Source organism: Peromyscus maniculatus, chromosome 15 (assembly GCF_049852395.1).
Source record: "Peromyscus maniculatus bairdii isolate BWxNUB_F1_BW_parent chromosome 15, HU_Pman_BW_mat_3.1, whole genome shotgun sequence".
Classification (NCBI taxonomy): Eukaryota; Metazoa; Chordata; class Mammalia; order Rodentia; family Cricetidae; genus Peromyscus; species Peromyscus maniculatus.
In genome coordinates, this window is record NC_134866.1 from 57,857,850 (window position 1) to 57,885,847 (window position 27,998).

At 39.0% G+C, this 27,998-nt stretch overlaps 1 protein-coding gene and 1 long non-coding RNA gene across 13 annotated transcripts in view; one reads left to right on the top strand and one right to left on the bottom strand.

The window, feature by feature from the left end:
- The window catches only part of Arb2a (ARB2 cotranscriptional regulator A), a 448,678-nt gene that overhangs the window by 219,374 nt on the left and 201,306 nt on the right, over window positions 1–27,998 (top strand). The gene's annotated exons all lie outside the window — the stretch shown is intronic.
- LOC121822863 (uncharacterized) lies at window positions 192–27,995 on the bottom strand. Its single transcript, XR_006064158.2, has 3 exons — window positions 27,825–27,995; window positions 2,068–2,137; window positions 192–961 (listed from the first exon to the last, which is right to left on the bottom strand). It is a non-coding gene; the product is annotated as an uncharacterized LOC121822863 (long non-coding RNA).

Sequence of the window (27,998 nt, forward strand, 5' to 3'; positions counted from 1 at the left end):
AAGATAGGTGTTCACCATGAAAGGAATTAAAGATGGAAAAATTTAATAATAATTTAAAAAGTACTAATAGAAAACTCATTGTACGGTCACATAAATAATACATTTTTATGATAAATAACTTCACTTTCCATAGCAAAACATTGAACAAACATTCTATTTTTAAAAATACCTTTACTATATGAGAGAATGAACACAGTTAAATTCTTTAATTTATTTCTGTTTACTCTTTTGTAATGTCTTCTCTGCACTAATGAATATATGCGTAGTTAGGCCTCAAATAGACAAGCAGTCATGACAGAACTGTTGTTTTTTTTCCTTCCCTCCCTTTCCTCCCCTCAAGCCCTCCCATACACCCCTCCCCACTCTCCTTCAAGCTCATGACCTCTTTTTCATTAGCTGTTATTGCATGCATCTATGCATTTGTTTATACATATATATTCCCAAACAAAACCTGTTGAGTCTGTATAATGGTCCTTGTGTGTGTTTCCACGGTTGACTGTTGGAACTAGACAGCCAGCTGGTGTGCCCTCCCCAGGGGAAGAGCACCGCTTCCTTGCCCACTTTACCCAGTTGCCTGTATTTCTTTCTGTAGGGTTGAGGCCTCATGGATTTTCCCCATCCAGTTTGTCATGTTCGTTTATGTCCCCTTGCTCAGCTCGTGTTTGAGTGATGATGTCGGTAAGATTTTACAGGTACAGCTGCTGGTGTGACTAGGAGACACAACCTCACAACAGACTTCCTGGTCCTCTGTAAGATTTTACAGGTACAGCTGCTGGTGTGACTAGGAGACACAACCTCACAACAGACTTCCTGGTCCTCTGGTTCTTACTGTCATCCCACACAGTCTTTCACAGTGTTCTCTCAGCCTTAGGGTCAGGTGTTGCTTTGTAGATGTATCCACTGGGACTGGGCTCTACAATTTGCATTTTGATTGGTTGTGGTTTTCTGTAGTGGTCTCCATCTGATGCAAAGAGAAATTTACTTGATGAGGAGTGAAGGCTACACTTTTCTGTGATAGAAGGACAAATGTTTATAGATTGTTAGGGATTGGGCTCACTTAATAAATTAGTGGTTGTAGATTCTTCTCCAATAACCATGATTTCATTAGCACTGAGTATTTGTTTACGTTTCCAAGTACCAGACAGGTACCCTTCATTGTTGAACAGGTGCTACATTCGACTAGAAAACTGTTGGTTACAAGGTACACTACTGCACAGGAAGGACTGTCGTGATAATTTTTTTCAAAGAACTATGTCTGTTTTCTTAGATGTTACAGCAACACTCGATACAATATAGTTGCTATATGCAATCTAAGGCACATTTCATACTCATGAGAATCTGCTAATTTGTTTAATGTTCTGAATGGATCTTATAACAATAAAGGATTTTGTAACATCATGAATTTTGTATTTGCAAGAGATTATTTCACTAAATTAAGCAGATTATGCAAATGTTGACATATTTTGTTGCACAGAATTTAAAAACCAGTCCACTATTATTAGTAGAAATCTTATCATAAAAGTTTTAATAATTAAAAAAAAACACCTATCTAACACACTAGGAAAAAAAATCTTTGTTTAAGTTCCCAGTTTTACAACTGTAGTTTTCATTGTTGGGAACAAACAGTTTTGTTTGTTTTTCTTAGAATTGCCACTGTTGCTTTGTGTATTTCCCAGAGAATAATTTCCACATACACAGATCTGAGTATTCATACTTTGTCTATCAGTCTCATAGGGAAAAATGTCATTCCATTAAAACTGGCCTTCTTTTCTAAAAACTGATTCAACTGCATGGCTGCTATTCCTTTAGACAGCCATCACAGAGAGCGTATGTAGTATGCCATACACAGATGTACTCAGGAGTTAAGAATAAATGACAGTCATTTTTCATTCTTTGTCTAGGTGTTTTTCTCTCTATGCTGTAGTGAAGATTTTATGCATGAATGTAGTCAAGACACTGCTTTCATGAATGCTATGCCAGCAAGTAGTTTTATCTCTTACTGCATTTTTCCTATGCCAACACAATGAAAAAGATAGTGTCTTAGTATCATAGTAAAATAACTCTTACCTTGTGAGTCTCAGAATATGTCTTGTGTTTCTGGAGCACATTTGTAGAACCCTTGGTCTATATCTCTTTTCTGTACTTGAACATAGAAATAATAACATAGAAAGCAACTTGTGAGACTCAAGTAAGAGCCATAGTTTTGTTGGTGTGTTATGCAATTCAAATCCAGATTCCTCATGTAAACTGAATATCACAAGTTGTCCACAATGTAAACTGAGTAGAGCATAAGAATGAAGAAACTTGAAACACTTGGATCAATCCAATTTGATTCTAGGCTCAGGGAGTCCCAGGGTTAGACTCTTCTACCTGCTGCCCTTTTCAACTCCATTATTTATTGAATCTAAAATGTCATTCCTCATTGACCAAACCCAGTGGAGAATCAGATGCCAATTTTGGACTTTAACAACCATAACATTTATCATAGTTATTATTCTAAAATGTGTAACTTCTTGCTTCCTAACTAGCCAGATTACCAGTACTGTTTCCTGGGTGTCATCCAAAGTCCTACTCTATTGTAATTTAGCCTTCTTAGCCCTTTTTTTGGATTAAAGTCTGTTTTAGCTTGAGTTACACTGGTTCTGTAGTGGTTAAAAGATCCACACATAATGGCGCCCACATGCAATCCCTGTGTTCATTGTCCAGCCAGCCTAGATTATGAGATACCAGACTGGCAAAAGACCCTGTCTCAAAAGAATAAAAGACGGGAAGAGGTGGACAGTGCCTGAGGAAATAGAGCTGAGGTTGACCTCTGGCTTCTATACATAACAGCACACCTACACACATGTATAGATGCACATGAAAATTCACTTATCTGTTCACATATATAGTTATGAGTGAATGAATGATTGCCTCTTTCATAATTAGCAAGGTAGTTGTAGACATAATAGCCAAATTTCACCAAAATACAATGGCCAATTCGAAAGATTTTATTTATGTAACCCCTGCTAGGTAGAACACAAGCCCCATACCCACAAGAAGTTGGGCAGCATGAACTGGACTCCATGGGTTTAAAGTAATTGAAGATGGATGGGTAGAGAAGTAAGAGTGCATTATGAGTGGACTTGGAGGGGGATAAGCATGATAAATATATTGTTCGAGATCTTCAAAGAATTAATAGAAGTATTATTTTTAAGTATTTTACAATAATCTATAAAATTAAAATATGTTTTAGATATGATTAAAAAGAGTAACTTACCATTTTATAATTTTTCTGTTCTAAATTTTGCCATGGATCATATTCTTTTCATAGTGAAGCAAATCATCAGGCCCATGATTGTTTACTGTTTTTTATAAAGGGTGCTTAGGAAGAGCATTTATAGGAAGACTCTGCCAATTCAGTTGCCAGAAGGTGTCTAAAGTTACCTGTGTTTTTCAAATCCTCTACAGCCACATCCTTCCTGTGTAAATGTAGGGAAGCACTGAGATACTGAGGTTAAGTCATATAACTTGTTATAGGTTGCTTAAATCTAAAAGTTCATTTGAAACACTAGTCTTAACAATCAAATTTATCATGATATCTCTTTCCTTGTTCTCCCGCCCCCCCTAAGTTCTCTTTCCCCCAACCCTTGCCCTTCATTACCCACCCTCTCGTCCAGTTTGCGATCTCATCCATTTCTCTGTTGTTGAGCGATCCCTGTGTCTTTCTTAGGGTCCTCTTTACTAGGTAGCCTCCCTGGAGTTGTGAGTAGCAGTCCAGTCATCCTTTGTTTTACATCTAGTATCCACCTATGAGTGAGTACATACCATGTTTGGAAAGAGAGACCATGATAAATGAAGACCCCATGGGAATGGGAAGAAGCAAAGTGATAGAGAGGTCCACAGAAATCCACAAAGATATGTGGTGGTATTGTGTCCCCCAAAATATTGTGCACCCTAATAAACTTATCTGGGGTCAGAGACAGAACAGCCACTAGATACAAAGCCTAGAAAATGGTGGCACTCACACCTTTAATACTAGCATTCCAGAGGTAGAAATCCCTCTGGATCTCTGTGAGTTCAAGGCCACATTGGAAACAGCCAGGCATAGTGATACATGCCTTTAATCCCAAGAAGTGAGCCTTTAATCCAGGGAGTGATGGCAAAAACAGAAAGCTAGATAAGGCATGAAGACCAGAAACTAGAAGCTTTTGGCCTGGTTAAGCTTTTGGGCTCTGAGCAACAGTTCAGCTGAGACCCATTCTGGATGATGACTGAGAGGCTTCCAGTCTGAGGAAACAGGATCAGCTGAGGAACTGGCAAGGTAAGGTGGCTGGGGTTTGTTCTGCTTATCTGATCTTCCAGCATTCATCCCAATAACTGGCCTCAGGTTTGATTTTATTAATAAGACCTTCTAAGATTCCTGCTACAAAGATACCTCCACAGTAGACTACTGGCAATGGTCAAGAGAAAGCCCGAACTGACCTACTCTGGTGATCGGATGGCCAAACATCCTGTCATGGTAGAACTCTCATCCAATGACTGATGGAAGTGGATGCAGAGATCCACGGCCAGGCCTCAGGTGGAGCTCCTCCGGGAGTCCAATCAGCGAGAGAGAGAGGAGAGATTGTATGAGCGAGAGATGTTGAGACCATGATTGGAAATAGTACAGGGACAAATAGCCAAACTAGTGGAAACATATGAACTATGAACCAATATCTGAGGAGCCCCCATGGAATTGGATCAGACCCTCTGAATAAGTGAGACAGTCGATGAGCTTGAACTGTTTGGGAGGCTCCCAGGTAGTGGGACTGGGACCTGTCCTTAGTGCATGAGTTGGCTTTTTGGAGCCTGGGGCCTATGCTGGGACACTTTGCTCAGCCTTGGTGCAGGGAGGAGGGAACTGAACCTGCCTCAACTGAATCTACTAGGCTGAGCTGAATCCCCAGGGGAGTCCTTGCCCTGGAGGAGATGGGAATGGGGGCGGTAAATTGGGGGGAGGGAGCAGGAGGAGGGAGGACAGGGGAATCTGTGGCTGATATGTAAAATTAAATTAAATTATAAAATTAAAAAATAATAAAAACAATCAAATTTATAATCTAGGGGAAGAATAAAAATATGAAAATCTTTATCATTATACGTGAATTGTGATGTTATCTATACTGAATTTACTCCTCATTCTTTTTGTTGGAATTTCACAAAAAAGAGTGAAAACTTCCCTAGAAACTCTCACAAAATCTGCATACCTAAGAATGCCACCACAAAAGGAGCTGTTTGTTATGTGAGTCTGTTTCTCATTGTTCGGATTGTCTCAATTTTACATAATCATGAAACCCTCTGTTAGACTTTAATGATATCTCAAAATTTGGGATGCATATTTAAGCCATGGAAAGTCATAGATTATTTCTGTACTATTTCTAATAATAATTATAGTAGTGACTTAATTGAAATGTCTTAGATGGATGAAATATTGCATAAGATGAGTCTGCCTGTCTGAATCGAATAGCACATAGTTCTAATCTGAAATCCCCTAGGCTTCTGTAGTATTTACAACATGTTCCTCCCAGACAGCTCAAATTAGAGATGATGTACACATACCCGCTTTCCCTCCATTTTCCCTGTTGTAGAACTGCCATGTGACTGTGACAAGGAGTGCTCCTCTATTCCTCTATGCTTGCTTACCCCACCAGTGTAGTCAGCCATCTTCTTTTTCTTGCCAAACCATGGCCACAGGCTTGAATTCTCTGTAGTGCTGGATAGCATATTGCTAAAAGGATAACTTAAAATAATATATCTAGATGGTAATTCTTCAAAACAATCACTATAGGATTTGAAAAAATAAAAATCTAGCCCCCAAATACCCTTTTGTGATCTTTAACTAGTAATTGTCTTTTTGTACTTTCCAATGTATTGGAAGTAACTTGTAACCTGGAGGTGGTGGCTCACACCTTTAATCTCCGCACTCAGCAAACAGAGATAGGGGAATCTCTGTGAGTTCAAGGCCAGCCTGGTCTACAGAGTGAGTTCCAGATCAGCCAGAAAACCCATATCAAAAAAAAAAAAAAAAAAAAAAAACAGAAGAAATAACTTTTAGTTTGGAGAGTATATATTATGAAGTGCATTCTGTTAATATAATTTTGTTGACTCCATACCATGTCCCAAATCTAGATGTTATAAACAGTAAAAAGAAGAGAGGAGAATAAAATAATTTCTACTCAAGACATGTGAAATCATTTAGAATAAACCATTAAAAGATCCTGTATGGGACCCCAAGAAAGACATGAGGATCGACTAATGACGGAGAAATGGCTGAGATCTACATGAACAACCTGGACATGAGTGGGAGCAATGAAGGGCGAGGGTCAAGGGAAAGAGAGTGGGAGATCCCAGCTGAATCAAGAACAGAGAGGGAGAACAAGGAATAGGAGACCATGGCAAATGAAGACCACATGAAAAAAGGAAGAAACAAAGTGTCCCACAGAAATCCACAAAGATAACCCCACAAAAGACTGCTGGCAATGGTGGAAAGACAGCCCGGACTGACCTACTCTGGTGATGGGATGGCCAAACACCCTAATAGTTGTGCCAGAAACCCCATCCAAGGACTGAGGAATCTGGATGCAGACATCCACGGCTAGGCCCCTGGTGGAGCGCGGGGAGTCTAATTAGTGAGAATGAGGAGGGTTTATATGAGTGAGAATCGTTGAAACCAAGGTTGGATAAAGCACAGGGACAAATAGCCAAACGAATGGAAACACATGAACTATGAACCAAAGGCTGAGGGGCCCCCAACTGGATCAGGCCCTCTGAATAGGTGAGACAGGTGATTGGCTTGATCTGTTTGGGAGGCATCTAGGCGGTGGGTGGTACTGGGTCCTGTGCTCACTGCATGAGTTGGCTGTTTGAAACCTGGGACTTACACAAGGACACTTGGCTCAGTCTGGGAGGAGGGGACTGGACCTGCCTGGATTGAAACTACCAGGTCGATCTCAGTCCTAGGGGGAGGCTTTGCCCTGGAGGAGATGGGAATGGGGGGTGGGCAGGGGGGAAGGGGAGGGGGCAGGAGGGGGGAGAACAAGGGAATCTGTGGCTGTTATGTAGAACTGAATGGTATTGTAAAATAAAAGAAAAGAAAAAAAGATCCTGTATGTTTTGATATCAAATAAACATATCCTATTTAGTGATGAATGCAACATTTGCCCATTTCACTTATGTTCAATACCACTTAAAAGCAATTGTGTTAGATCTCCCTAAGACTTTAGACAGCCACAATTCAAACATGAGTGGGGAAGGCCTTTCAGAGATAATCCTTGCTGAGGAACCACTGTTATACCAGTTTATCTGGCAGATAGGTCACTTGCAGGTATCAGGGTTTCTATCTGGATGGTATTGATAATTGTTTTTCTCATCTGGTAGCCTGAAAAGTATGTTTCAGCACCATGAATTAGGTAGTCAGTAGGGATGAAGCTTCTTGTTGGACACCTGCTCAATTTCTCCATGTTTGATGATTGAGTAAGTTGTGTCTTTGTTGTGTCAACCATATGGTCTTATAATCAGATGGTGGAGATTAATGAATAGCCTTGGCAATTAAAATTACCTCTGATGTTTGGGAATTGGGGGAGCCTCTGGGTCCCTTTTAACCAACAACTCAACAAGATGTAATCCATTCCTAAAACTGGAGGTTTTCCTTGGTAGCATAAGATGTCTAGTAGGTGCATTGTCTCCACCGTTGTATGGTGACTATTTAGATTCCTGTTACATTTAGGTAGCTTCTACAATAGTAGGTTTCTCTATGGCTTTTTAAAAGGCCTTTAATATTAGTTGTTCCTTCCTATATTCCTTCCTTTTCTTTGGCTCTCCTGTCCTTCTCCCCATTTAATCCTCATATTCTAGTTCCCCCTTTGTCTGTTTCAATGGTAAATTCTGTTTCAGTGATAAATTGTGTTTCCCAGCCGGGCAGTGGTGATGCATGCCTTTTATCCCAGCACTCAGGAAGCAGAGCCAAGCGGATTTCTGAGTTTGAGTCCAGCCTGGTCTACAAAATGAGATCCAAGACAAGCACCAAAACTACATAGAGAAACCCTGCCTCGAAAAACCATAAAATAAATAAAAAATAAATAAAATAAAAAAAAATTCTGTTTCCCTTCTTTAGAAGATCCCTTTGCTTTCTTCTCATTCCCACGCTTCCTGCCCTCTTACTATCTAACTTCTGTGGTTATTTTGATCAAAATTTGCATATCTAAATCTTAAAAGATAACATCCACTTATAAGAGAAACATGCAACATTTGTCTTTTGGGGGTCTGGGTTATCTCAGGATGATTGTTTCTAACGTTATCCATTTATCTGAACATTACATTATTTCATTTTTCTTAATGGGCATTTAAGGCTGTTTCAAATTTCTGAGTATTAGTAATATAGCCACAGTGACATGGATGAACAAATAATCTCTTTGTAAGATGTGGAGTGCTTTGGGTATACGCTCAAGAGTGGTATAGCTGGATCTTTTGGTAGATGAATTTTCAGCTTTTTGAGGAACTTCCACACTGATTCCTATAGTGGCTATGGCAGCTTATACTCCCACCAGCAGTGGATGAATGTTTTTCTTACCCCACATTTTCACCAGCATGAGTGGTTACTGGTTTTATTAATCTTGGCCATTTTGAATGATGTAAAATGAAATCTCAAAATAATTTTAATTCCTATTGCCTAGATGGTTGGGAATGTTGAACTTTTTAAAACTGTTTTTCATTCATTTATGTTTTATATTTTGAAAAATGTTTATTTAGTTCTATAACTCATACTTTAATTTGGTGTTTTTGTTTTCTTGCTGTTCAACGTTTTGTTTGTTTAAGTTCTTTATATAGTCTAGATATTGATCCTCTATCAGATATATGATTAATAAAGATGTTCCTATTGTGTAGCCTGCTTCTTTATCCAGATGATGGTATCTTTGGTCATGCAGAAGCTTTTTTGCCTCTTGAAGTCCCATTTATTAATTGATGTTTTAGGGCCTGTGCTGATTGAGTCCTGTTCAGGAAGTCTTTTCCTGTACAAATGAATTAAAAACTGTTCTTCACTTTCTCTTCTCTCAGATTCAGTGTATCTGGTCTAATGTTGAGATCCTTGATCCATTTGTAGTTTAGTTTGGGGCAGGGTGATGAATATGGATCGATTTGCATTCTTCTACATGTGGGAGTCCACTTTGACCAGTATCATTTGTTGAAGATGCTGTCTTTTATCTACTGTGTATTTCTGGCTTCTTTGTTGAAAGTCAGGTGCCCTTAGCTGTGTGGATTTATAGCTGGGTCTTCAATTGTATTCTATTGATCAGTGTGTCTGTATGCCATTATCAGCTATTATTTTTATTTTAGCTCTGTAATATAACTTGAAATCTGTGGTGTTGATGCTTCCAGTATACCTTCAGGATTGTTGTAGCTATCCTGGTCTTGTGTTTCCATATGAAGCCGAAAATTGCCCTTTCAATTTCTGTGAATTTTGTTGGAATTTCGATGGGGATTGCACTGAATCTGTATACTGTTTTTAGAAGGATGTCCATTTTCACTATATTACTCCTACTGATCCATGAGCATGGTTGATCTTCCCATCTTCTGATACAATTCTTAATTCTGATTCAGTGTCTTAAAGTTTTTATTATACCAGTCTTTTACTCACTTTGCTAGGGTTCTCCCAATATATTTTTGAGGCTATTGTAAAAGGAGCCATTTCATTGATTTCTTTCTCAGTATTTAGTCATTTGTATATAGGAAAGCATTTTTGTGTGTTAATTTTGTATCCTGCTACTCTGCTTAAAATATTTATCAGCTATACAAGTTTTCTGGGAGGGTTTTTAGTATCTTTTGTACATAAAATCATACCATATTCAAGTAAAAATCCTTTGATTTATTTGTTTTCTATTTGTCCTATTACATTATCTATGACTTCAAGTACTGTATTGTCTAGGTATGGCAAGAGTGGACTGTGGGTTTGCTGTGAACTGCCTTTACTCTGTGAAGGTGTGTCCTGGGGAATGGCAGTGGCTGGAGGAGCTTTCGGGTTCTAAGTGGAAGTCTGCAGGAAGGGAAGTAAAGGCCACCTCCCTGAGCCCCAGCCTTTGTGACTGCGAGGGGTCTCGGGTTGAGAGTGGGTTAGCCTGTGCACAGTAGTCAGACAGGGGTACAGCAAGGAAAGGCAGGAGGTGGCAGAGAGATCAAGTACCAGGAGATCAAGTCTCAAGGCCAGAGTGCTTCCAGGAGGAATAGTCTACTGAAGAAGCTAAACTGCTGTTAGTCCGCAGCTCCGAGAGCCACACATTAGGACATGTTGAAACAGTTTCTATGTTGCCTTGTAGGATGTATAATAAGGAAAATTATAGTAAAATCAAGAATCAAAATGTCCTTTCACAACTATTTCTGTATCATTAGCAATAAAAGTCAGGTACTTAGCAACTCAACTGTAAACCATGGTGAATTGTAAAAATTTGAAAATTAAAATTTTTCTTTACTAAATACAACTTGCTGCAGTGAGAAAAATATTTATATAAATTCTTTTACATAATGTTATATAACATGATTTTTTGTTAAAAATTATAAACTACTTCAGAATTTGGCACGTAAAGGGAATTAATTTGGTAGATGTTTTTGACACATTCTGAAGCTGTAATATTTCAATTTCCAGTTATGTGGTGGTATTTATTCATGATTCTTAAAATTGTTTTGCCCCTAGTTTTAGCTCAAGTGAAGCTAATCAGACAGATATGGAACATTTGCAAAGTTCAAGAAACACTCACTGTTCCTTGACTTTTTCTTCTCTCCTTTGACTTCAAATGTTCAAATGTTCTCCGCCATGTTACTTTACAGCACGTCTTGTTTGGTACAGGTAATACAGTGCGTGATAGCTGCACATAATATTAATAAAGTTTTGTAAGTCATGAAACCTTTTACCTGTTAGAAGTCATTAGTGCTGACTCCCTATGGAAGGCCTTACCTTTTCGGAGGAGGGAATGGGGGTGCATTGAGGGAGAAGGCTGGTGGGAGAGCGGGGGGAGGGAAGAGATGGGGATCTGTAGTTGGTATGTAAAATGAATAAAAAATTTCTTAATAAAGGAAAAAAGTAACTAGCAGTTTCAGATTTTTCAGATTTTCTTAGCTGCTAATGATATTATTGTTAGAGCTCCTTGTATGGTTTATATTTGGCAAAAGATCAAACCAAGAATATTCCTTCAAAAATAGTTAAAATAATGAACAAATTAATTTTCATGGGAGTCTGTGCAGGTCTTTACCTGTTGAGATAATTGTTAACTGTTACACTTTGTTGCATAATATTTTGTAGGTAGCAAAATTTTTATTAAAGCATATACAATTCATTACTTGCTTAATGTCCACACATCTTGCTTCTGGTGTCAGGGGTTCAAATAAGGAAATGTAGACCTATGTTCCCGTAAAATGTGCTCATCCTTTCTGGGGTAGCCAATATTTCAAGTTCACCTTGATTGGCTCTAGAATCACTGTTGAGATGCGCATCTGGGCATGTCTGTGAGGGTCCTTCTAGAATAGTTTACCTAGGGGAGAAGCAGTGCTTGAAGGTTGGCTGCAGGATGTGTGACTGGGGTCACAGACGGAATGAAAGGGACCGTATGAGCCGAGTGCTAGCATTTTAGCTCTTTCTGCTTCCTGACTGGAGATGCAGTGTGGCCGGCTGCCTCACATTCCTCTGCCATACCTTTCTCATTGTGATGGGCTGGGCCCTGGAAATAGGAGCCAAGAAACCCACCCTTTGGAAGTTACTTTTGTTATAAATTAAAAGCAATAATGCAGGTTGTTAACAGATGTGATTATCTTCCTTCACTGAAATGCTCTGCTCTGCTTCACCTTCCTGATTTACTGTTATGTTTAAATAAGATACATGGAATGAAAAGAGAAGGTCTCTTCCTAAATAAGCAAACTTTGTAGCTATGTTGTGAATCTGAGGATGAAGGTACTGTCTTCATTTTGTTGTCATCTTATATACATTAAAAAATTAAAATTGCTTGAAATTTGGGTGGCAATATGGATATAGAGCCAGAGAACATTAAGTATGTGACTAAATAAAGCATCAACACTAAACAGATGCTTCTGTGAATATTAGTGGAACTTACATTTTGTGGCTCAAAACGGACAGTATTAAATGGAGCCAGTTATCCATGATATTTTTATGGTTCCGTTGCTAGCTTGCTAACTAAGTGGAATTTTAGAGAAATGCTTAATGTTCTTTTAGCCAGTAAGTTCTTGAACAGCTCATGAAATTTTTTTGAGCAACTTTGTGCTCTGCACTTGAGATATTAAGATCTAATAACATATGACTTTCCATAGAAATAGTGTAGCAATAAAGTGAGCACAATGATACAGGAATCCTCAACTCATGTAGTATTTCTGTTGGCAGTCCAGGTGGATTATAGTCCAGGTGGGCTAAGAGTGGAAGATTCCAGCAAAGTTTTCTGGGTGAAATTCGTATTAAATAAGTTAGATAAAGGCAGGGCAGAAGAGACTGAGCAGGACAGTAGCTTCCTCTTACCTGCAGGTTTCTATTTTATCATTACTCTTGAGCATTGCTTAACAAGATCAAATGAAAACTTGCAAAGTCATCTGTAAAGTTAGGGTTTTACATCTTTCTACATATAAATAGTGTGATGGAGTCTCCTGCCATGCCATTCTAGCCTGACCTGTTCACCCATACTCCATACACTACCTACCTGTTAGTCACATAGTAGCCACCTGTGTTAGCAGACCAACAGTGGAATAGTACAGTGCTTGTGTGGAAGTAACCTCTCTACTTCAATACTGGATGCAAGTAAAAGAAACATGGATTGCAATTTGGGTATACCAAAGAAAAGCCATGAGTGTGTCCTTTAAAGAGAAGGGTGAAGGTTTTTTTATGTAAAAGATACGTGCTATGAAAACAAATATTCTGTACCTGAAAGTGTGAGGAAGGAAAAGCAAGCTCAGATAGTTTACTGTCCCTTCCTTAACTCCAAAGTCACACTACGTGATAAATGCTTCGATATGACAGACAAGGCATTGAACTGGTAGAACAGCACGTGTTTGCGCTTCCCAGTTCTCTACCATTTACAGCTTCAGCTGTTCACTGGTCAGTTTAGGATCTATCACCCACAGAAGGAGGCGTTTTCAACAGTAGAAATTGTGTAAGCATAGACATAGAAGGAAGAAATCCTATGTGAATTGGGGTTTAGGATGGTAAACTGGGTTTCCCAATTGTAATGAAATTATTCATTTACAAAAAACCAAATACTTAAAAAGAATATGCCAGTTTTCAAAACAAAAGTAAGGATTTTTTTTGCTTCTACCTATTAAACTAGAACTGAAATTCAGCTGTTTTATGTTTGTTTTATTATAAATATTACAAAATTCTCCTCCCCCTGGTTTCATGCTATGTGAGGAAATCCAAGTGCTTCCGATTCCTTGCCCTCTAGCTGTAATGTAAAAGGGAGGAGTGCCAGGTTATACTTTGTCCCCTAGCTGCATTCTGACTTCCCGTGTGCTCAGCTGACAAATGAACACCACTCTCCCTTTCGTCTTAACCCTTCAGTGCCACGATCACCCTCACACACAGAAGAACTTCCCCTTGCCTAGTATACCAGATTAGTCCACAGCAAGGGCTTCCACCCAAGTCTAGCTTAGTGAACCACTGAGATTTTTGGTGTTCCTTGCATAAGCAACACTGACATTGGTTCGGCTGCATCGTAGTTGGTAACTTGTGAAGCTGCCATCATTGCAGCAGGCTGCTCTGCTGGTCTTCTCCTCCCAGCAGTCCCTTACTGTTTATGTTAACCCAAGGGGCCTCCTGAGCTCCTGGGTCCTGTGAGCCTCCATCTTCCCTCCTACTTACACAAGACAGAATTCCTAGTACTTGAAAACAAATCCAATTACTATAATGTGCTAATTTAACTCAGAGGATTTCTTCTGAATGTTGCAGATAAAAGTGACTTAAATAGAGAAATTTGAGGAAATATTTTGCCCACATAATTACTCTAGTTAATGTATAGTTCTGGGAAACAGTGCAATTATTTATTCTAGTTATTAAACATGCATAATGTTATTGCTCATTCTGCTGTGTAGCACATCTTTACATCATTAGACATTTTTTTTCTTTCTAAAAAAAAGGCCAAATTTTGTTTCTGTGTCATGGTGTCCACATGTTGGACATTGAGTGCCCTGAAGATATCAAGGTCCTTTAATGTAGATGATGAATATGAAAGTTCATTCTAGGCAACCTCAGAGAGCAGAACTTAATGCCATTAGCTAAGCAGAAAGAGCAAGGAACACTGACCCTGATGTGTTCACAGGCCCTCCTGCCACTACCAGCTGATATGACAAGTATCCCACCAGGTTCTTGAGAAGGGTCACCAAGCACAAACATACTCATATGCTACCTCCATCTATCAATGTCCTGCAGTCCTCCCAAACAGCCCAGGATGCTCTAGTCACAGCTTCTGCTGTTCTCCAGACATGTGATTTCTGAATAACCCTGGCCTTAATCCTCAGGGAGATTGTGAAATAGATGAAGTAAGGGTCAGTTTTCCAGACATAGTCCTTCTTATCCTTAAGTGCCATTGTAATAGCTAAAAGTTACTTGTTCTTAGGTATTTTGTGTGTGTGTATGTATGTATATGTAAGTAAATAATTATGTATTTATATTGCATACATTTTACCATATACATGTATATGTAAGTAAAAATTACTATCAAATTAATTTAAGAACATGTAGTCTAAAAGACTCCATTAATTGTTAATGAAATTACTTAAATGCCTAAAGTATCAATGACCTTATCTATACAGAGGAGATACTCGTGTGTGCCCAGGGTATCCTGAGGATTAAATGAATTAGAGCATATTAAGCTTTAGCAAATATAGAGCAAGCACTTGAAAATAATAGCTGCTGTTATCACTGTTTTCATGGAGTTTTAGAATTCTTTGAAAAGATCATGTGTTTCATTTTCCTTATCTGTTTGAGCTGCCTTCACTTTCACTTAGTATTTTATATAGCATGAAACTCTTGTCAACTTGAAAATAGCTAAAGAATGTAGCAAATTATAACAAAAGGGAGAAAAATCAAGTATAATTCTTTTTTTACACTCAGGAGAAAAACATGTCAGCAATATTCACTGTCAAACATACTACTTGACCTTTTGTTAGGAGACTTAGTAAGCAGCATATTTCTCCATTAGAGGTGTTTTTGTTTTCAGTTTAAACACAGTTTTGTAGAGTAAATGGTCCTGTAAGTATTGTTAGAAACCGATTATATAAAAGTGTAGTTTAAACAGAAGATACTGTGAATGGTGTGTGTATAGTCCACTTGCTATTCATACTAACAGAAGATAGTGTGTATCCTGTGTGTATATAGTCTACCTGCTGTTCATACTAACAGAAGATGGTGTGTATCCTGTGTGTATATAGTCTACCTGCTATTCATACTAACAGAAGATAGTGTGTATCCTGTGTGTATATAGTCTACCTGCTGTTCATACTAACAGAAGATAGTGTGTATCCTGTGTGTATATAGTTAGTTTACTTGCTATTCATATTTTATTTTCTTTAATATATGCACTTTAGAAAGATTTGATGAAACAGGGGACTCCAAAGGACAAAGACGGTGGCATAGTGCCGCATGATTCTAGGTTTGTAACCTTGGTGTCATTTGATGAAAATGCTATTATCTCATCTTGATGAACTCCCTAGAAAATTTTGTTCTTTTTACAGTATGTATTTTATCATTATGAACAATTTTACCTTAAATTTAATTTATCGTTATATATTCCATTGTTTCATAAATTCTGCAGATTCTTCTTTTCAATTATCAGTTTGTATCTTATCACTCCAGGTCTGGCCTCTGGTTCTTTATCTGAGATGTGCTCCCAATCTTCCCGTTAGGTCAACCACAAAAATTAAGATATGATAGAAGGTCAGTGAAAGAAATTCATATCAAAACAACTACTCACCATGTCATTATGACAGCTTGCTGTAACAAATGTGTTTCTGTTTTAACTTAGGAAAATTAATTGCTAAAAGTAATTTAATCTGACAGAAGCGGGTGTTGAAAGGCTCCTGGAGATGTCATAAAGCGACCTTCTGCCCATGTGCTGCCAAAAGCCGTTTTAACAAGGAGCTAAGGGAACAGTGCAACTTCTTTTATACTTGGTTAATTAGTTATTGATTTGAAACAATGCACTTCCGAACACTGTTGGGTGAACTAGATGCCAGCAAGGTCACTGTGTGTCTGTCGACTTCCGACAATCTTTCAGCACAGGTGACGTTTTGAAGGCTTTTGTTGTTACCCTAAGGTTGAGACAGCATGGTTTGCTAAAATCACTGGCCTCTTACTTTACTCATCTTTTTGCTCTAAAATATTTTATCTGATTTGCTTAGTCATATTTGATTATGTGGTATGATTCCAATCTTTGGCAGGCTTAATCTCAAATAACTACATATTCACCAAAGAAAGTATCTATCTTTAAAAGAAGAAGCAAGCTAGAGGTTTCACAATTTATTGGGTATACTAGTCTCTCTCTTCTTTTTAAAATGGGTGTTTTAATTTCATTTCAGTGACTTTATATGTTGCTAACAGAAGCTAAATTCCTTCTAGTTCTTTTTAAAGTTTGTATCAGTTCTTTGAAAATTTTATACAACATGCTTTGGTAATATCCACCACCCTCAATCTCTTCTCAGATCCACTTACCATTTCCTACCCATCCAACTTTGTGCCTTTTTTTAAACTCATTAATATCAATTAGTGCTGCCCAAATATTCTTGGTTGTGTGGTCTTTCACTGACTGGAATGTGCCCAACATAGCAGGAGCTACAATCTTAGAGAAATCTATATTCTCCCTCCCCGAAGAGCCATTTTCCTACATTAGGGTTGGGATCTCATGCCCAATTTTTATGCTAATTACTTTTTCTTTCTATCAACTTGACACAAACTTGAATCATCTGTGCAGAGGGAAGGTGAGCTGAGGAAATACATCCGTCTTATTGGCCTGTAGGCATGTCTGTGAGGCCTTTTCTTGATTTAATGATTTGATGTGTGAGAGCCCAGCCACTGTGGGCACTGCCACCTCTGAGCAGGTAGTCCTGGGTTGTTTTAAAAGGAAGGAAACTGAAAAGCCAAGGAGGAAGGCCAATAAGCAGCATTCTTCCATCATCTCTGCTTCAGTTCTTGCCTGATTTACCTCACTGATGGACTGCGACCTGGGAGATATAAGATGAAATAAACTCTTCCTTCAGTAATCGGCTTTAGGAAGTGGTTTTATCTCAGCAACAGAGAACAAACCAGGACATTCCCACTCCCTCCTGGGGTTTGCCCATCTTGTGCTTGCATGGCTCTTCTGCATGCTTTCACAGCCACTGAGTTCGTATGTACTGCTCTTCTGTGTCTAAAAGACACTAGTTTCTGGAGCCACCAACTCTGCACTTTATACTTTTTCTACTCTCTCTTCCACAATGATCCCTGAGCCTTGGGAGGTGGTGTACACAGTGTGTATATATGTATGAGTATATATGTATATATGTGTGTGTGTGTGTGTGTGTGTGATGTTTTCTTTAAATGTGAACATACTGCAATCTCTTATTCTCTGCACCTTGGGCAGTTATCAGTCTCTGTGACAATCATTATCTATTGCAAAAAGAAGTGTCTTTGATGAGAGCTTCATTTATTTATGAACTATAATTATAAGCCATTAAAAGGTGGTTTATACTATGTCCTATATCCTTTTAGTAGGATGATCATAGCAGGTTTTCCCCCCAGAGCCTATGACCTATCTGGACATAGTTCTTCACCCAATAATGGTGCCAAGTATTGGTTTTGTCTTGTGAAGTGGGACATAAATCCAATCAAAAAGAGGTTAGTAACTCACATGATGCTCATGCCACTATTATACCAGTGGACATGTGGTGCCAGGCCAGTCTTTTTTTTTTTTTTTTTTTTTTTGTAATTTTCACAGCTGGATAAGATTGATGATTACTATTCTCCTCCAGTAATGTGTGTAACACCTTCCAGCACTATGAAAGCTAGTCAGTAGAAATGGAACTTCCAGATGGGTGGGTAATGGCTTAATTTTTCCATGTTCTTCAGTAGCAGGGCCTTATCAAGTTCTGAAGGGTAACCAATAGTACTGTCAATAGCCTGTAGTGCTTCAAGGTCTATGGGATACCCTTGGCCAACTATTCACAAAGAGATAACTCTTTCCTGATACTGGACTTTTTTATTTGTTAACCTGTGATATCTAGTAGGAGTATTGTTGTCTCATTAGAAGGTGTAGAGACCCACAGAAGTTTCCTAGTGAGAACTTACTCAGGGTCTGAGAATCAGAGCTTGCTTTACCCAGCAGAGCTGCATAAGGGAATGATTTGACCATGGACGTAGTTACCAGGGGTTTGGAAGAGTCTGCATTTGGCTATGCGGTATGCTTTGATCTAGCAAGGGGGAGGTCTTTTGCCCTGCCCCTTGGCATTGTTACAAAAAGTCCTTTTAAAGAGACAGAAGGGGCTGGTGAATTTTGATCGAGGTCCTCCCGAAGCTATCTTTCTATATCCTCTCCGCTGTCTTTCTATCTAAAAGATTCTTATTCCTCTCTCCTCCTCATAGGAAACCTTGAAAAGGTGGGAGTTGGCCTCCCACAGATGGTGCCCTGAACAAGAACTTAGGTTCAGGGATTCCCACAATAAGGTAACACACACACACACACACACACACACACACACACACACACACACACACACACAAGCAAAACACCCAAAAAAAAAAAAAAAACCTGGAGTACGTTATATGTTGGTCAAGTACTCCTGAATATGTGGCCTACCCTGAAGTGGTTGATTTACCCAGTGTCATTCCTTTGGAGAAAACTGATTTTCCATTTCTCAGCAAGTATAAATGGTAGTTAAGTTACTAACCTTTACCCTAGTTACTAAGTTTTCATTCATTTATTAATTTTTTAATATAAAAAATAAAACATATTAAGATAAAACAAAAACGATCACATTGAAGTTGGACAAGACAAACCAACAGAAGGAAAAGAGCCCAAGAGAAGGCACAAGGGTCAGAGACCCACTCATCTGCACATTCAAGAACCTTATAAAAACACTAAACTGGAAGCAGTAATGTAAGCACAGACAGCCTGGTACAGACCCAAGTGGTCCCTCTGCATGCTCCTTCAGTCTCTGTCAGTTCATATGAGCTTTGCTCATGTTGATTTAGAGCCTTGTTTTCTCAGTATCCTCTATCACCTCTGACTAGAGGGAAGCAGATACATCACTAGCAAAGGAAAGTAGACTAGATAGCAATGGATGGAAGTGGGTGGGGCTGGACTAGGAAGATCCAGTCGGGAGTGGGAAGGGAAGGGTGGTTGTAGGCGGGAATACGGGGAGAGGGAGTGAAAAGTAAGAGGCATTGAAGAGATGGCATGGAAACGTAATACAGTGGGAACTTTCTAAAATATGAAGGCGATCCTAATGAAGTCTCTAAATAATGGGGAGCCTAATGAAGCTTCCAGGACGGGGCTTGGGTTACATTTGAGTTGTTGGCCAAACAAACCGGGCTGTTACCAAGACTACAGCTTGCTCTCCACAAACTGACAGCAAGGCCCCATTGCTGAAGTGTTGTCCTTTTTTAATGGTTTCTGCCTTTTAATCCACAGCTGTCTGAGTCAGCAACTGCAATTCCAGTGCTCTCCACAGCGGTCAGGCCACAAGGACCATAGCCGGAGGGAAATCGATTCCCTCTGCTCCAACTCTTGCAAACTTAAGAACAGAACTTAACTAAACCTCTCTCCTGAGCAACTAAAGATTCAAAGGTTAAGGTGGAATTCTGTTCTTCAAAGAGACTGAATAGAAAGTAGCTTACCTCCTCTCCTTGCTCACATCCTCCAAAAAGCCCCTGCGCTTCTCCTCGCCCCTCGTTATAAACCCTTTTTCATCTGGCTCCTCCCTACCACTTCTTGTCAGCTAGTTGCTGACTCAGCCTCCTGGATTTTACTTAATTTAATTTAATCAAACACATCCTTGCATCATTAAACAAACATTCCAGAGCATAAACAAAAGTTAACACACCTTGAAATAATGTTCTACAACTCTGAAGACAGCACCTGTATAACTCATTGAATGTGGACTAGTGTCTACAGAGAACCTCCATCCCTGCCTCCCACCATATCTGGTATAGGAAGGTACTCTGCACAATGTCAAAAGAGAAATGTAAACACCAAGCCAGCCACAAACCCTTTATCTACAGTGGTGTCCTACCTGCAATATATGCCAGGCAAGGGTGACATAAAGCTTGTGGAAATGTGTACATGTAACCAACCGTCTTATTAAATAAGAAACACAGAACCAATGTAAAAGAGAAAGCCGAGAGGTCAGAGCTCAGAGCTAAAATCTTACCCTTCCTCCTGCGAGCTCCTAACTTCCCGAAAGAGAGCTATTTCCTGTGTGTAAGTCTTTTCATAGTCTTTTGTTCTGCATCTCATTGGTTGTAAACCCAAACACGTGACTGCCTCGTCACTGTCTGTATGTACAGCCCCCCAGGTCTTAAAGGCATATGTCTCCAATGCTGGCTGTATCCCTGAACACACAGAGATCTACCTAGCTCTTCTACCAAGTGCTGGGATTAAATGCATGTGCCACCACCGCCACACTCTTGCTATGGCTCTAATAACTCTGACCCCCGGGCAACTTTATTTATTAACATACAATCAAACTCACATTTCAGTACAATTAGAATACCACCACAGAAATGTTAAACATATTTTAAGCATTTCTCAGTCATTTGTATTTATTCTTTTGAGAGCTCTCTATTGAGTTCTCTGCCTTATTTTTTTCTTTTTGAGATTATAATATATTTACAAAATTTCTCCCTTCCCTCTTGTTAATTAAGTGGCACAATGTTATTCTTCATGAGGCTCTCTTTACCGTGCCAGAAAAGCCATTAAGTACAACAAAACCCACTATAAGAGTTTATTAAGGGAAGGGAACAGAAGGAATGTGCCTATGGAATTTTTATAGGTTCCCCACACACATGTGCATATGGGCTTATGTAACTACGCTAAGCATGCACATAGATCACATGATCTTGCTGGATGCAAATTACATGATCATGCAGCGTAGGGATTACGTAGGATGTAAGGCCCTGCCTGGGATGACTAAGCATCTTGCCAGCACACACACCTGGTCACATAGCTGGGGGAGCAACTAGAATTCTAACGCCTCTCCTTCCTCCACACCCTCCCATATATCTTTCCTTGATCTCTTTAAACTTCATTTCATGGTTTCCTTTTTCAGTAATTATTATTACATACGTGTGTGTGTGTGTGTGTGTGTGTGTGTGTGTGTGTGTGTAATGAGTAACTATTATATATATATATGTATATATATATATACATATACATATGTGTGTGTGTATAATGAGTAACTATTATATATATGTATATATATACATATACATATGTGTGTGTGTGTGTGTGTATATATATATATATAAATTCCTAAATAATAACCTGCTCAGTCTGTATAATGTTAACCGCGTGTGTGTTTTCAGGGCTGCTGCCCTTGGCATTAGATGAGAGTTGGTGCGCTCTTGTCTGGCGAGTGTGATCTCCCACTCTCAGCATTCCTCAGTTGCCTTGGGTCTTTGTGTAGAGGTGAGGCCTCCTGGACCTTTCTCCAACCACTTTGGCATGTCTGTGGTGTCATCCTTTATCAACTTCCATTCATAGGCATTCATGTTGGTGAGACCTTATGAGTATAGTTTTCTTGATGTTTAGTTTTTAGTTGTTGTTTTTGTTTTTCTGTTTGGTCCTTTTTATATTATAGATTTTATACTTTTGTCAGATGAATAATTGCTAAAGATGTTTCCCAATCTGTAGATTGCTTCTCCACTCAAGTTATAGTGTCCTTTGCTATACAGAAACTTTTTATGAGATCACATTTATTAATTCTTAATCTCAATGCCTATGCTGTTTGGGTCCGGTTCAGAAAATCATTTCCTGTGCAAATGATTTCAAGCACATTCCCTACTTTTTCCTTTATCAGATACAGATTATCAGGTCTTATTTCAAGGTCCTTGGTCCATTTAGAGTTGAATTTTTATTCAGGGTAAAATTTTATTCTTCTACATGCAACTATCCAGTTTGGTCAACAATGTTTGTTAAAGAAGGTTACTTTTCCCCAATGTGTATCATTGATGCCTCTGTCAAAAATCAAATGGTTGTAGGAATGTGTGCCTATGTGTAGGTAACTCCTTTCTATTCCATTGATCAGTGAATCTGTTTTTTTATATGAGTACCATGCTGTTTTTTTTTAATAATAGCTCTGTAGTATAACATGACATCTGGGATGGTAATACCTCCAGCAGATCTTTTTTGTTGTTTAAGATTGTTTTGACTATTCTTGGCATGTTGTTTTTCCATATGAAGTTTAAGAGTATTTCTTTTTTCAGTTTATGTACAGAACTGAGTTGGAATTTTGGTAGGGATTATGTTTAATCTATAAATTGATTTTAGAAGATATTCACTTTCACAATATTAACCCTACCAATCCATGACCTTGAAGACCATTTTGTTTTCTGGAATCTTCAACTTCTTTTTCCTGTGCCTTAAAGTTCTCATTGTACAAGTCTTTCACTTCCTTAGTTGGGTTTATTCTGAGGTTTTGTTTTTGTTTTTGTTTTAGGCTATTGTGAATAGTGCTGCTTTTTTAGTATCTTTCTCGGTGAGTTTGATATTTGTGTGTAGGAAGGCTTCTGGTTTTCCTGTGTTAAATTTATATGCTACTGTTTTGCTGAATGCATTCATTTGCCGTGGGAGTTTTCTGGTGTTATCTTTTTTGTCTTCATATAAAGAATCATCATGTGCATCAGTAGATTAAGATACATTGAATTCTTCTTCTCCTGTTTGTGACCCCTTTATCTCCTCTTCTTGTTTTATTGCCCAAATAGTTTTCATCTTTGTCTTGTGCCTGGTTTTAGTGGAAATGCTAGAGGTTTTTTTCCCCCTCTCTGGTTAAAGTGATTCAGCTTTGAGCTTGTATTCATATCTTTGCCAGACTTTTTATCATGAAGACATGTTGTATTTTCTCAAAGGCATTTTTGGCATTATATAAATTTACTGAAATAGTTTAACTTGAAAATTTGAAAGTTTGGGGAAATTTGGGGCATTTTAAATTGAATTCTTTGAACAGAACATTCAAGTACAAGTTAAATTTTTGTGGATCAACTTGTGAGACCCTGTGGAGGAAAGATTGGATGGGGAAATAGTAATCACTGCACTAAAAAAAAGATGGATTTTTAACTCACCTTCTTATGCTCTAATGGGGATTATGCTGATTGGCCATTGGACTTTGAGCAAGCTACTCATCCTTTCTGTGCTTCATTCATATGCCGAGAACCATACTAGCACCTGCCTCACAGTGCTATTGTGAAATGTCAATGAATGAAACATGTATGCACTTCACCAGAAACTAGTAAGAGTTGCTGCCTAGTAAAGGTTAGCTGCCATTTTACATGACATAATAGTTAATAATAGTATATAGCCCATAACCTTAACTTTACATACAGAATGCTATATTTTAAATCATGCAGTTTTCAGGAGGTCACAATAAAAATACAATCATTTTTCTTGTTTTTCTCACATTTTTCTTACTAACTAGGGTATGTTTGCTATTTGTGGAAAATCTTTAAATAGCATGGCCAAGTTGTGTTCTTTTTTTTGCATTTTTTGCTGGACAGTAAAGAAAACATTTTGTTCATCCTTCTTCTAAAACCAGAACTGCTAATTAAATATACCAATTTGTTATTTTATTAAAATGTGTCAAGTTTTTCAGTTTGTTTAGATGGTGAGAAATCTGGGTTCACAGTAGATAAAATATTTTTCTTCAAGGGGATATATTCTGAAATGGCTTGATTTTAATTAAAACTTACCAGCTCTGAGATGCCGTCAAGGTTTTCAAGTTAAATTATGTCAGTAAATATAATAATTCTCAAGCTTATTATACTAAGCACTGGATTATTATAGCAAATGATTATATAACATTTCCATTTGCTTGATATCTTCATCTAAAGGAGATACAAAGCAAGGTGCTACGATCAACACATATTTGTTGAGAAAACTGATTCATAAAAATTTGTCTAACCTGAAAGCTGAGATTTCTGTAGTGTGCCACTCTAGCAGATTTATTAGGTTCTAGTGATTGTACCCAGATCATTGTGTATACGAGGTAAGCATTGTACCAACTAAGCTACATTCAAAACATAAAAATGTTTTGAATGAACTATAATACCTCTTGTTATTTATGCATGAAAAAGGTTCCTTTCCCATAGTGTGGTAGGAATTTGAGAAAGAAGTTTTAAAATATTTATTTAAAATGTTATGATCTTGTTTAGGCAACCATATTGTTGAGATGTCAAGGGTACAGCTTCCCTGTCAAGTCTTGAAGACTCTGTCTTTCAGGAGGTACCTTGGTCCTCTGGCTATCATGATCTTTCCACCCATCCTCCTTGGGTTTCCCTAAGCCTTAGGTGTAGGGGTTGCATTATAGATGTGTCAGCTGGAATTGGACACCTCACAGGCATGTACTTTCCTCATCTGACTAGTTGTGGATCTCTGTAATAGTCTCCAGATGGAGGAACGCTCATAAGGCCTCACTCCTAGATGAAGAGCTACACGCAAATGGCTACAGGGAGAGGGAGAGTCTATTTTCTCCAGGAATATGCCACATGATAGGTTGTCACATCTCCAGTCCCCACTGATCAGCCCTGAACACATGTACTTCTAAGCATCACTAAATGGATTTGGTAGGTTATGCGGTATCTATCTGTGTGTATATGTAACAGTAATAATAAAGTAGAGGTCATGATTTAAGAGGGACTTGGGAATGATACAGATGAATGAAAAGGAGGCCATGACTGTGCCGAGGTATGGTTGTGGGGAGCACAAACAGAGGCCACAGAAAAATCCATACTTAACCTGACTAGCCTCCTGAACCAGGTCTGAGAAGAGAGACGGGGTTCAGGGGAGAGAGGAACCAGGAGGTTCTATAGTAAAAGAGAAGCTGGGAGAAGGGAAGCAAAGCTCTGGGGCTGGAGAGGTTTGAGGTGGGTTGGGGGTGGGGATGAGAGCCTGGCAGCCCGTCTGACTTGGTATGTTAATAGGTCCTCCAGTTAGCCACTTACCCTAGGTTTCTTGGAGACCTACACTGATGAATTAGAAAATGAGTGTGAGCCCTGATAGATCAACTCCAGTGAAGGCCACACATCCAACAGTACATACATAGGCAGCATAAGCTTCACTTCTTATATTAAACACACACACACACACACACACACACACACACACACACACACACACACACAAGTTGGGTAGGAAAGGGTGGGGTTGGTTCTGAGAGGAGTTGGAAAGGGTGAATGTGATCAATACATTGTATAAAATTCTCAAAGAGCTAATATAAATGAGTAAAAATTTCTTTCTCAAATCTGCTGTTTATTTTTAATATCTATTTAAAAATTTTTGATGATTTCATAGATAAGGATTGTACTTACATGATTGGTTGAAAATCCCATGGATACTCTTCCAGTTTCAAGTCCCATAGGAACCTAGGACTCACTCAATACTTGTGGGCCCTCCCAGCGCTTCTCTAGCCTAAACCTCTGGAAGCCTGGGGCTGGGCTTCACTTCCCTCCCCCAGCCTGGACAAATGGCTGACTCTCAGCTGGCGGGATTTGTTCCCTCTACTCCCTCCATTTGGGGAGCCTGTCTGATTTGAGCTCCCTTGGGTCTTATGAAGTTGTCACAACTGCTCTGAGTTCTGGTGTGTAACTTCCCTATGATGCACAATCCTAATTAGTCTTATTAACTAAAAACCTGGAGTCAGATATTGAGGGTGAAAACTGAAAGATCAGAGAAGCAGAGCAGCAGACACCAGAGAGACTTCTTTTCCCTAAGAAATCTCAGACTGAATGGAGGAGATCTTGTCTCTACAAATCCTCAGACTGAATGGGGGCAAGATCCTGTCTCTACCTGCCTTATATTCCGGTCTCCACCTCCTTAGTGCTGAGATTATAAAGGTGTGCACCAACACCGCCCAGTTCTGTTTCTTTTAGACTGGTTCAATCTCCTGTAGTCAAGGATGGCCTTGAACCCCGATCTTCCTGCTTCCTCCTCCTAAGCACTGGATTAAAGGTGTGTGTCACCACTGCTGGCCTCTGTGCTTAAGTGGTGGCTGGCTTTACTCTCTGGTCTCCAAGTAAGCTTTATTTGTCAGAAAGCAAACAAAATACTGCACAACATCCCCATTGTTTCTGAAGAACAAGCTTTTCTTGTCATCTCTGTTTTTTACAGTCTTTCTGTACACTCTTCTGCAATGACCCTTGAGCCTCAGGAGGAGGTACGGTCCCATTTATGGCTGAGTATTCCACACTGAGAGAACACCACTTATTCACAATCTATTTTTAAGCCCTTAAGAATTTCCATAATGTATGCAATGTGTCTCAGTCTTTCATTCTTTAAATGTTTGCCTAAAGTATTGACCATAATAGCCCCAGGTTAATGTCCTAAGCTCAAATGCAGAACTTCAGAGGGCAGCCAAAGCTCTTGGGGTTGTAAGGCAAGATGAGCATGCACAGGGAAGAGTCAAAGCTCTGATTGTCTCTTTGTGTGTGTGAATCTGTATTATCTGGTGTTTATAAGTCATAGCCAATTTGTCTGGTAAACAAAGATCTTAAATCATGAACTTATACTTGGAGTACAGATATCTAACAGTTAGTCTTCAGCGCTGTCTCTTTCCTAGCTCTAACCTACCCTTCCAATTTTGACCTTCCCTGTTTGCTTTTGTTTGTAAGCGTGCCTTGTATTCCTCAAGTGCTCATCTTTAGTAGTAGTTTTTGCATTTTTATGTATGTACCTCTGAAGGTAATTATGATATTCTCCATTCATGGTTCTTTTAAACATGTTTCTCTTTGATATAATCATTATGTTTTATATTTATAGACTTTCTCCAGGGGTCTGTAGTTATGGTCTGTCTATACGTTGAGAACTTTTCCCCCATGCTCATGTGCATCTACCCATGTCTTTTCAACTTTTAATTTACTCTAATTTCATGAAGAACTCTTCAGGCCTCTGAGTGTGACTGCCTAGCATCTGCAAGTTTAGAGAATTAAAGACTGGGAGGATTTGCTGAGGTCTCCCAGTCATTTCACATTGAGTGTTCATATCATGAAACCAGTAGTACAGCTTAGTGGTAGAGTTGTGTATTCCTTTTACATTGAAGCCTTGGCTTATATCCCCAGTACCAAAATTATTTAATTAATAACTGCCACAGCCCCTTGCTCATCCTTTTTCTCTTATGAAATGGACACCGTTTCTTGTGTCCTCATTTCAAAGTCTCCTTCCTGCCAAAATATGGGAAGTCATCAGCCAAACTACACTGAATGGAAAGGGGGAAAATACCTGTTTCTTTCCCCCTATAATATTTTTATTGTTTGAGAATTTTACTTATGAACCTCCAGCACCCTCAGTTCCCAGACCTCCCAGATATATCCCTCACCCTTGGGACCTTCCCCCCACCTCAAAAAAAAAAAAAAGAGAGAAAGAAAAAGAAAAACAAAACAAACAAACAAAAAGAAAAACAAGTCCAGTTTGTGTTTCCCATATACTCACTGGAGCATGGTCAAATTCCCAGTGGCCAGGCCCTTAAAACTGAGTCCTTCCCCACCTACACCCCTACCAGAAGCCACCAATGTGAAGAGCTACACTTCACAGCATCCTTATCACAGTTTTTAAGAGTTCTCTTTGATGGATTTCTGCCTAGGCTGTTACCTTTTGGGATGGGGTTGGAGGTAGAGGTTGTCATAGAAGCCTTCCATGTCTCTCTTTCTCGGATGTGCATCTGCAGCCATCAGTACCATGGCAAAAAAAAGCTTCCTTGCCTTTTCCAGTCAGCAAGAGCATGGGATCTTGTACTTACTCATGGTCTCTGTGTCAGCATGTCTC